We start from the raw sequence: 11,606 nt of genomic DNA on the forward strand, positions 1-11,606 counted from the left end.
TGTGATAAGCACATGGAGGAATAAACAGAGTGCTTTTATAGAATTATGGGATGGAGGGGACCTAATCTCTCTAGGTGGCAAAAGAAAATGTCTTTGAGAAGATCATTTAAGATCATTACACTTAAGCTGAGAAGGAGAGAGAGCGAGTCATAGGAAGAATAGAAAGAACACCATACTGAACTGAAGGAAAAGAATGTGCCTAGGATTTGAGGTGGGAAAGAAATTGGTGTTCATTTATAGCCACTTCCCGGGGCCAGAAGATGGTTGTGGCTGGAGGACAGTGAGCAATGGGGAAGACGGGCATGGGGGAAGACTTGAGAAGCAGGGAGGGGCCAGATCATGCTGGGTACTGTAGGTTATGGCAGAGGACTTTGATATTATTCTTTTGAACATGAAGCTACTGAAGGATTGTAATCAAGGGAATGATGTAATGCAAAAAAGTCATTTGAAGCAAGAAAATCACTAAACATGAGAGCATCTCTAAATAAGCATTGATTATAAACAAGATTAACAGTGATATTAGAGTCTAACTTGAGAAGGTACTAGATAACAACAATGAACAACAGTGAGAGGGAGGATGATTGGAGATAAAGCTTCCTAATGCTCTTGATTATTCAGGAAGAGAGTAGATAAATTAACTTTAGACTTTCTAATATACATGTTAAAAATGTAAGAATAATTACAAAAAGGATAAAAACATACTATGAAGACTGTAAAACAAAGAAGGCAAAGAAAAAGAACAAATTAAAACCAGATCAATCCAATAAAAGGGATGGAAGGGGGGAAGAATCAAAGAAATAGTATTGTAAAAAAAAAATGTATCAGAATTGTTGCAATAAGTCCAAACATGTCAGTAATTTCAATATATAAATAGATTAAACTTGCCAGTTAAAAATCAGAACTGCTCACACTAGATAATAATTTTAAAAATGTAGCTATATACTGTTTACCATAGACATAGCTAAAACATAAAGGCATAGGAAGGTTGAAAGCAAATGAATGGGAAAATATGTGATGGGTAAATATTACCCAACAAGATGTTAGTAGAGTAATATTAAAGCCAGACCAAATACCCTTTAAGGTGAAAAGGATTGTTAAGAGTAAAGATTTAAAAAAATAAAAGGAATAATGATAAGGAAAATAAAGGAATGATTTAACAAGGAGATACGGCAATTCTGAACTTATATGTAACTTATAATCTATTTTCAATAGATATAAAGCAACAATGTTATTGACAGAAATGCAAGAAATTAACAAATCTTTAACTACATTGGGAGATTATTTTTTAACCACATTTCCTACAGAAACAGAAAAAAACAGACAAAATATTAATAAGGATATAGGAGATATGAACAACACAATTAACAAGCTTGATTTAACAGATACAGCCAGAGTCATTCACCTAAAAGAGGGTAAGTACTTGTTCTTCTTAAGTACACATAGGAAACTTATAAAATTTTACTACAAAGCCAGTCTCAAGAAATAACAAAAGAATTGATATCATACAGACAACTTTTTTTTTTTTTACCGTAATATAACAGAGGTAGAGATCAACAACCAAAACCTCCATGCTGCAATAGAATAGCTTTAAGTTTCTGCCATCAGCAGTTAGGTGAATGGTAGTGTTGTACTGTCATTTACTGACAGGGGAAGGTCTGAAGGAGGAAAAGGTTTTTAGGCTGGATGGAAATGGAGTCGGAGGAATGATGAGTAAGTTCAGGGATGTCTGGCCAACCTGATGAGGTATTGGGACAGATGTACCTCAGCTGATTCACCAGCCATAGATGTAATGTGTCAGCTGTGACCATGCTTTTTTTCAAAGAACAGCCCTCTTTCTATTCTGGGACTTTGCAAATTTTAGTTTGAAAATCACCTATTTACATTAATATTGCCAATTAATTGGTTATGCTGCCACCTTGTGGTATGCCTTAGGATAGCAAGAGATGTCTTTTTATTAGATGAACTCCTGCACACTGTTCTTAAATTACAGAAAGCAAGGATCAGAAAAGCATTAGTGTCATTGTTCAGAATACCACCATTCCTCTGTCTGCATCATGAATTCTTTTCCATATTCCAAAATTTAACATTGCCTTTATATTAAACGGTTAATGTTGCAAAAGTTAAATCCCCCCCAAAATAAAAAGCTTAATGCAAAAAAATTATACAAATAACTAATATTTGTTGAATTATTACTATGTGCTAGGGATAATTTTAAGTCCTTTACATGAAGGTCTCATTTTATTTTATTTTTATTTTTTACCATTTATTATTTTAAGTTTTAATTGATTTATTTATTTTGAGAGAGAGAGAGCACGCGTGCACAGATGAGTGTGAGCCAGTGGGGAAGGGACAGAGAGAGGAAGAGAGAGAGAGAGAATCCCAAGAAGTCTCTACACTGTCAGCACAGAGCCCAACATGAGGCTCGAAATCACAAATGGTGAGATCATGACCTGAGCCAAAACCAAGAGTCAGATGCTCAACCGACTGAGCCACCCAGGCTCCCCGAACAACAACCCTGAATATGATTATGCCTGCTTGAGGAAATCGGGGCATAGAAAGAGAAGTAATTGACTCAAGCCTACACAACCAGTAAATAATGGAGTTGAGATTTCAAATATACGTGATAGGATTTTACAACTCTTAAGCTTAAGCACTGTAAACATTGTTTAATGAGGAAAAATTTAAAATAATCTAAATATTTAACGATAAGGAAATGCCCCACAAACTCTAGAGTGCAATTTGATAGAATGTTCACAGACATTTAAAATGAGATTCAGAGACTATTAATAATATGAAAAACTATTTATAATGAAAAAATCCAGCCAATGTTGTTTGTACAGTATTAATTCTAATCAATATGTGACACTCTAGCATGTTCTTGTATTTTTTAAGTTTTAAAAACTTACTTGGAAATAACTTCAAACTTAAGGAACATAGCAAATATAGAGTACAAGGAACACTTGTATACCCTTTACAAAGATTCACCTATTGTTATCTTTTACTTCATTTGCTTTATCATTTGTTCTGTTTCTCTCACCACACACACACACACACACACACACACACACACACACACACACTTTTTTTTTTCTGAATCATTTGAGGTAAGTTACATACATTATAGTTTTTTACCCCTAAATACTTTATTATTGATTTCTGCAGAATAGGGCTTTGCTGTATACTTGTTACTTTCATAAATTCACATGGGTATAATACTTTTATCTAATTTGCTGCCCATATTCCAAATATTTTAGTTGATCTAATGATGTTCCTTATAGGTTTTTCCCCTTCTAGTACAGGTTCAATTTTAGGTTCAGGTAGAGCATTTAATTGTCATGTCTCCTAAACCTGGAAGCTTTCCCAGCCGTTGCCTTTTCTGACATTGACATTTTTGGAGGGTATAATTTCTCCACACCCCCATATTTTTTAGAAAATAGAACACTTTTCGTTTCCTATTTGTCTGATGTTTCCTCATAATCATATTGGGTTTATACCCTTTTAGCAGGACTGCTGCCTAGATGATGCTGTGACCGTCTCAGGGAATTACATCTGGAGGGACATGGTGCTCATCTGTCCCTCGTAGGTGATGCTAATTTTGATCACCCAGTCAAGGAGGTGCTTGGTGTCCCCACTGTATAATTATCCTTTCTTTTTCTTTCTTACAACGACTAAGAAGTGGGGGAAAGGGGTGAGCTAGTTTAAGACCATGCAAATATCCTATTCTTCATTTTCACCAAAACTTTCCCTTAGATTTAGCACTTAGTGATGGTTCTTGCTTTATCCAGTCTTTACCCTGAAGGTTGCAAAATGATGCTTTTCCAATTTGCATCCTGTCCACAAATACCAGTTGTTGCCACAGGGCTGCGTTAGGATTTTCATGGGGCCTGTGCTCTTTGCTGTCATGGGCCCCTTAGTCCATAAAAATTTGTTTAAATTATATTTTATGACCATGTTTGTGTAAAGATGAATATGATCCAAGCTGGATTTATTGTTATTACATTTATTTTTCTTCGGATTTCTTTTTAAAGAAATAAAAATTAGAACACTTTCATGGGCCTTTACTAGTATCCCAGGCTTTGGGGTGCCTGGCTGGCTCAGTCTGTAGAGCATGCGACTCTTCATCTCTGGGTCATGAGTTCAAATCCCATGTTGGGTATGGAGTCAACTTAAAAAAAAAAAAAAGGTATTGTGGGCTTTAAACACTACTTATTGAATACTTGGCTCTGGGTTCTTAGCATTCTGCTCTTTTTTTTTTTAAGTTTATTTATTTTTGAGAGAGTGTGAGTGAGTGAGGGGCAGAGAGAGAGGGAGACACAGAATCCAAAGCAGGTTCCATGCTCTGAGCTGTCAGCACAGAGCCCAATGCAGGGTTTGAACCCATGAACTGCAAGATCATGACCTGAGCCGAAGTTGGACGCTTAACCAACTGAGCCACCCAGGTGCCCCTCTTAGCATTCTGTTGTAAGCAAGATACCTCTTAGAGGTATCTGAGGATATATGATGTTCATAAGTTCCTTGAATTACTTCATTCTGTTATATTTTTTTCCCATTCAGTGTGGTCATAATAGTCATTTGAAATAAATTACATTCATTTTGGCTTTGGTTTTAGTTTTGTTTTCCTTTCTTATTGATTTAATTGATTTTTGAATATGTAAGATATTAACATCCTTTCAAAAGTCAAAACTACACAAAAAGTTACACTCAGGCTCCCAACTGTGTTCCTTCCATTCATTCTCCTCAACCCTTACTCCTTATGGGAAACACACTTCGTTGGTTTCTAGTTTTTCTTTTTTGTAATGATAATATTTTCTTATTTTCCCTTTATTCTTATACAAAAGGTAACATATTAAATATGCTCTTTTGCATGTTGCTTTTTTCATTTACTATGTCCTGGAAATCATTCCATACAGTTCACAGAGATCATCCTCATTCTTTTTTATAGTTGCATAGTACTCCAAGGTATGGATGTACTATTGCTTTGAAATAACCTCCCTCATTTAGATATTTAGATCCTTTCCAAAATTTTGAAATTACAAATAATGCTGCAATGTTCACTCACATTTTTATGTTCTTGTTCATGGATAGTTTTATATTATTGGAGTTGTATTTCAGGATCAATTTCTAAAGTGGGATTGCTGTGTTGAATGGAAAATTTGTACATAGTTTTGCCACATTCCCTCCAGTAATCTATGAGAGCATGTTTTCCTACATCTTTACCAACAGAATGTCTTGTTAGGCTTTTGATATTTTTGTCAATCTAGTGTGTGAGCAATGATACCTCAATACACTTTAATAATTTACATTTCTCTTGGGGCGCCTGGGTGGCTCAGTCAGTTAAGCATCCAACTTCAGCTCAGGTCATGATCTCGAGGTTCATGAGTTTGAGCCCCGCATCGGGCTCTGTGCTGACAGCTCAGAGCCTGGAGCCTGCTTTGGATTCTGTGACTCCCTCTCTCTCTGCCCCTGCCCCATGCTCGCGCTCTCTCTGTCTCTCAAAAAATAAGTAAACATTAAAAAAAATTTTTTTAAATAATAATTTACATTTCTCTTGTTATGAACGAAGTTGAACATCATTTTGTATGTTTAAAACCCATCTTTGTGTGTTTCTTTGTGAATTGTCTGTTCATGCCTCATGCTTATTTTTCTATGGGATTTTTGGTAAACTTTTCTCCATTTTAAGGAGGTTTTTAAGAAGTAAACTTAAAACATTAACCCTTTATCTGTGATACATATTGTGAACATTATATCCCATTTTGTCATTTGTCTTTTGATTTTGCTTATGGTGTTTTGTCACACAAAACATTTTTATTTTTATGTGGTTAAATTTATCAATCTTTCATTTTTCTTGCCTCTAGGTTTCAAATTATAGTTACAAAGCCTGCCCCTACAAAGAGGTTAAAGAGAAATTCACTCAAATTTTCTTCCAGAACTTGTATGGTATTTATTTATTTATTTACAATTAAAGCTCTCATTCACTTAGAGTGTATTCTTTTTCATGGTATCAAGAATGTGTCTAATTTTACTGTTTTTTTTTTCCAAATGGCTCTCGTATTTAAAAAAGAACACTTAGGAGCTAATTCTTTGGGATATGAATAATTGATTTTGTTTTTATTTTCTCTTTTTCCTCTATTTTCCAAATTTTCCCTAATAAACTTTCTCTTTTTTTAACCCAGGAGGAAACATTTTTAAAAAGAAATAGAGGGGCACCTGGGTGGCTCAGTCGGTTAAGCATCCGACTTCAACTCAGGTCACGATCTCACGGTCCGCGAGTTCGAGCCCCGCGTCGGGCTCTGGGCTGATGGCTCAGAGCCTGGAGCCTGCTTCCGATTCTGTGTCTCCCTCTCTCTCTGCCCCTCCCCCATTCATGCTCTGTCTCTGTCTGTCTCAAAAATAAATAAACGTTAACAAAAATAATTAAAAAAAAAAAAGAAATAGAAAGTTGTAACAAGGACATGGGCATTCTGGAGGTCATGATTCCCATTAACATTGCTTTTGTCCTCAGAACACAGAGAGTGCATACGGTTTTTATGGCATAGCTCAGGACTTCATTTACACTTTCAAGTCTTATTTCTGTTTAATAAATGTGTGACTATTCTCTCCTCAGTTTACACTGTGAATTTCTTAAGGTCAAACTGTTGATTAAATTAACAATCCTCATATTTCCCATAAGTGCACATATACTTGCTAAGTAAAATTTTCTGATTTTTAGTTGACTATACATGGTAATTATGTTTACATATTCTTGAACATTTAAGTGTATCTTACAGAGCCAGATAAACAATGGTATGCTTATTAGTTGATTCAGATATTCCAACTTAGACCAGAGAAAAGTGGTAGTAGATTTAATTTTATTTCTTTTTCTTTGCCTAGGCTCCAAACAATTTGTATGTATGTGTGTATATATTACAGTCTTAATAGAAAGGCTGCATGTTAATTAACATGCTTTCACAGAGGAGAGAACACAGAAATTTAGAAAGTGGAAGACATAGTTTTTTTTTAAATTATTATTTGAGAGAGAGAGAGAGAACGAGCGGTGTAGGGGGTAGAGGGAGAGGGAGGAAGAGAATCTTAAGCAGGTTGCACATTCAGCACAGAGCCTGATGTGGGGCTTGATCCCATGACCCTGGGATCATGACCTGAGCCAAAATCAAGAGTCAGATACCCAACTGACTAAGCCACCCAGGTGCCTCAGAGGACATAGTTTCCAATGTTTTTAAAATTTGAGCCCTATGTTGTTCAAAAAGAAATGGGAAAGTTTATTTATTACACTTTTCTTTATGCAAGAGTGCACTCTATAAAAGTTGTTTGTAGGTAATTTTTTTAGTTAGCTGTATCATAACCTCAATGTTGGCTAATTTGTGATAGATAAAAATATGCATACAGATATTAGGATATAAAAGCTCAAATACGTACATACCACCCATCACCAAGACTGCCTGGAGTGCTTGTTCCTTTTCTGCAAATCTAACTTAATTTTTTTGTTTTGTTTCTACTTTTTGTCCAAGGCTTTTGTTGCTATTTCTTCAAAGGTGACATTACCCGTAAAAACTTTGGGGGAGAAGGACACACAGTGTGATTTATCCAGGGACAGCCACCCCTTTAGCAATGCCACTTTGTGGTGGTCCTTGCCTGATAAATTTTTCTCTTTGTCCTCCCGGTGAGTTCCCATCTATCCTTTAGAAACCCTCCTCCTCATCACTTCCTTTGTGATGTGTTTCTAGAGTTAATTCATCCTCTGTACTGATGCCTGAGGAATACCAATTTGAGTTTGATCAGAGGAGGAAGATCCAGAGAGGAGACCTTAAGTGAAATGGTGTGGATAGAACCCCTGTGGGAGTGGGTTGTGGGAATGAAAAGCGGAAATAAGTCCCACAGACAACTGATTCATTAAGTTTTGTTATGAATGGAAACAAGAAGAGTGGACATTGGGGGAAGGGAATACAGAGCTAAAGAAGCTTTTTTAAAAAATAGATGATATTATTATTCCCATTATCAGTAGACAAATGGCAATGAGGTAAAAGAAAAATTGATGATGTAGCAGAAGGAAAACATAATTAAGCGAAGTCCTTCAAAAGGCAAGAAAGGAGGGGATCTGGAACACACTGGCAGTGTTGGCTTTTGATAGGAACAGGTAAACAGTTGTTCCAGTGTGAGAGAGGAAAGGGAGAGAGTGAGTCCAGGTATGGAAAGGTTGGTATATTTGGTAGTGGGAAGAAGGGAGAATGCCTGTCATTTTTTCTCCTACCACAACACAGTTGAGGTCATCGAAATAAAATATTACCTACAAAGTGCATAAAGAAGGTAAGCTACATAGTCTCTAGATAGTCTTGCCTAAGATACTGTTTCAGAATTTCTTGCCTTTAAACAAGCTACTTCCAACCTTAGGGGCTTAAAACAACAATTTTTTATTTCTCACCATTCTGTGAATTGACTAGGTGGTTCTTCTGCTTCCTGTGGTGTCGGCTGAGGTGCTGGGGAAGACAGAATGTCCCAATGGCCTCACTCTCATGGCCAGCAGTTGGTCCTGGGTGCTAGCTGGGGCTGTCAGTCAGGGGCCCTGCTCTTCCTACACTTGGGCCTTGCCACACAGTTGCTTGGGCTTCCTCACAGCATGGTGGTCTCAAGGGAGAAGGACTTCTTACCTGTCTAACTGCTTGGCTGTTTGGAAATGGATTCAATATTGGGGTAGTTTCAGCTTTGGGGGCCACCATTTAAAACTTACCCATAAAATCTATACCTGGGAAGAATGATATCCATGTTTTGTCTTGCCATTTAAAACCATCTGATAAGAATTCTCAACAATAGCAACAACAACAACTGTGGTTTTTCATAGATCCAGGATGTAAACAAAACTTCATTACTCCTTTGGTGATTTGCATTTCTTTTTCCAGGTAAAAAACTGCCACCTGAGGGGCGCCTGGATGACTCAGTTTGTTCGGCGGCCGATTCCGGCTCAGGTCATGATCTTGCGGTCCATGAGTTCAAGCCCCGCGTCGGGCTCTGTGCTGACAGCTCAGAGCCTGGAGCCTGTTTCAGATTCTGTGTCTCCCTCTCTCTCTGACCCTCCCCTGTTCATGCTCTGTCTCTCCCTGTCTCAAAAATAAATAAAATGTTAAAAAAAAAAAAAACTTCCACCTGTGACCAAGATTCCTCTTAGTTTTCTGTGCACATGGCAGATTTATCCCTAATGCAAAGTTTTAAAGTCCCATTTCCCCCCAACTAGTTACGGCATTTTTTTTTTTTTGTGACTTTTCATATACAAAAGAAAGGGGAGCATTGAAAGAATGATTGTACACAAGGGAAATGGAGAGCTCTTGCCTCTGAGTCCATGGATAGAAACACAGTCAGTTATACTCAAACCTTTGAGTGCCTGAGAGAACGGTGAGAAGGAAAGCTGAAAAAGTTGTATGTTCGTGAAAAAGATATGTTCATAAATACAAAAAAAAAATGTAGCTTCTGGGAAGAGCCATTTGTCCCCTATAGTTTTTCATTTTAATCAGCAACTGAAATGTAAGCATTATAATTCATTTTAAAAGGTGTTCTGGGGCGCCTGGGTGGCTCAGTCAGTTGAGCATCCAACTTCGACTCAGGTCATGATCTTGAGGTTCTGAGTTGGAGCCCCACGTTGGGCTCTGTGCTGACAGCTCAGAGCCTGGAGCCTGCTTTGGATTCTGTGTTTCCCTCTCTCTCTGCCCCTCTCCTGCTCTCACTCTGTGTCTCTCTCTCTCAAAAATAACTAAATTAAAAAAAATTTTTTTAAGGTGTTTTGTTTTCCCCAGGACTTATATCACAAAATTACAAACTAAAAAATACCTGAAGCTGAATATAAATTTCCACTGAAAAAAAATACCATTTTGGTGAGGAAGTGGTTGGTAGCAGAGACAGTCCATGCGATACTATAAACATTTTATTACACCGTACCCTTATGTCTACTGGAAATCAGGGTTCCAAGTTGGAAAGCTTTATCTCTTCAAGTTTCTGTATTTTATAGCACTTTTCCTACTTTTTAAAAAATTTTTTTTAACGTTTATTTATTTTTGAGACAGAGAGAGACAGAGCATGAACGGGGGAGGGGCAGAGAGAGAGGGAGACACAGAATCTGAAACAGGATCCAGGCTCTGAGCCATCAGCACATAGCCGGATGCAGGGCTCGAACTTACGGACCGCGAGATCTTGACCTGAGCTGAAGTCGGACGTTTAACTGACTGAGCCACCCAGGCGCCCCAACACTTTTCCTACTTTTTAAAAAATGTTTTATTTATTTTTTGAGAGAGAGAGAGAGAGAGAGCGAGCGGGGGAGGGGCAGAGAGAGAAAGGAGCAGAGGATCTGAAGTAAGCGCTGCACTGACAAGCTGACAGCAGTGAGCCCAATGCAGAGCTCAAACTCACAACCCCCCCCCCCCGCCCCCGCCCGAGATCACGAGATCACATCCTGAGCCAAAGTAAGCCAAAGTCAGAGGCTCAACTGGCTGAGCTACCTAGGCACCCTGCACTTTCCCTACCTTTGCCTGCAAAATCCCCTTTCTGAGCCACAGGAATTTCTCCCATATTTGAGGCCACCTGCAGGGCTTCAAATACACTAAACGTTCTAAAAACTGTCTACAACGATGGAAATCTTCTATGTTTTCACTGTTCAATATAATAACCTCTAGTGATGTATGGTGATTGAGTACTTGCAATGTGGCTGGTGTGAATGAGGGGCAGCATTTAAATTTTACCTAGTTTTAATTGCTTACAATTTTTAAATAGCCACATATGGGTAGTGGCTACCATACTGGACAGGACAGCCTGGTGTCTCGCTCATAGTTCATAAAATTCCGATCACCTCCTTTCCTCTAGAATCTGGTAAAACTGGGCTGCAATGTCATAATTCACTGGAGGACATTGCCCTAGCCTAGGGTTTTTTGTTTGTTTGTTTTGTAGTAATTTGATTAATGTCTCTCTCCCTCATTGGATCACAAGTTCCTAAGGGCAAGGGCTAAGTTTGTTTTTTCTCACTTTTATGTTATGCTTAGCACCTAGTCCAGTATTTGGGACATAATGGATGTTCAGAAAATAAATTACTACATGAATGAATTTACCTTGGGTATAAATGAGGCCTCCACTATCTACTAGTGTGTGTGTGTGTGTGTGTGTGTGTGTGTGTGTGTGTGTGAGAGAGAGAGAGAGAGAGAGAGAGAGAGAGAGAGAGAGAGAGAGATTTCTGGAGAAGGATCTAAAGATGTGGACAGGAGACCAAGGCCAGGTTATTAACGAGAATTAGAGTTGGCTACAGAATACTTTGGAATCAGAAAATTGGCTTTTTTAATAATAAGACTCTTCTTCAGCATTCCCTATGTGCCAGACAATATCCAAAGTACTTTACAGGAAATGTCTTATATAATCCTCATAAGATGACCCTGCGGAATAAGTACTATTATTATCCCCATTTACAGATGGCACGGAGGAAAGGAGGAGTCACTTACCAAGGTCATACAGCTAGTAAATAGTAGAGCAAGCATTTAAATCCAAGCAATCTGACTTCAGAGCCTGTCTTCTTAACCACAATGCTGTATTGCTTTCTGTTTGATTGTGTCCATATGGTGACAGAAGCTTAGTGACCTCAA

General features: G+C 37.9%; 1 long non-coding RNA gene across 1 annotated transcript; it reads left to right on the top strand.

Annotated features, from left to right (window-relative positions):
* Positions 1 to 6,430: 6,430 nt before the first annotated feature.
* Positions 6,431 to 9,084, top strand: LOC109252096 (uncharacterized). Its single transcript, XR_002073853.2, has 3 exons — positions 6,431 to 6,585; positions 7,506 to 7,657; positions 8,892 to 9,084. It is a non-coding gene; the product is annotated as an uncharacterized LOC109252096 (long non-coding RNA).
* Positions 9,085 to 11,606: the final 2,522 nt, after the last annotated feature.

The sequence above is a fragment of the Panthera pardus genome, unplaced genomic scaffold (genome assembly GCF_024362965.1).
Source record: "Panthera pardus isolate Hobbes unplaced genomic scaffold, ASM2436296v1 HiC_scaffold_2, whole genome shotgun sequence".
NCBI classification, from domain to species: domain Eukaryota; kingdom Metazoa; phylum Chordata; class Mammalia; order Carnivora; family Felidae; genus Panthera; species Panthera pardus.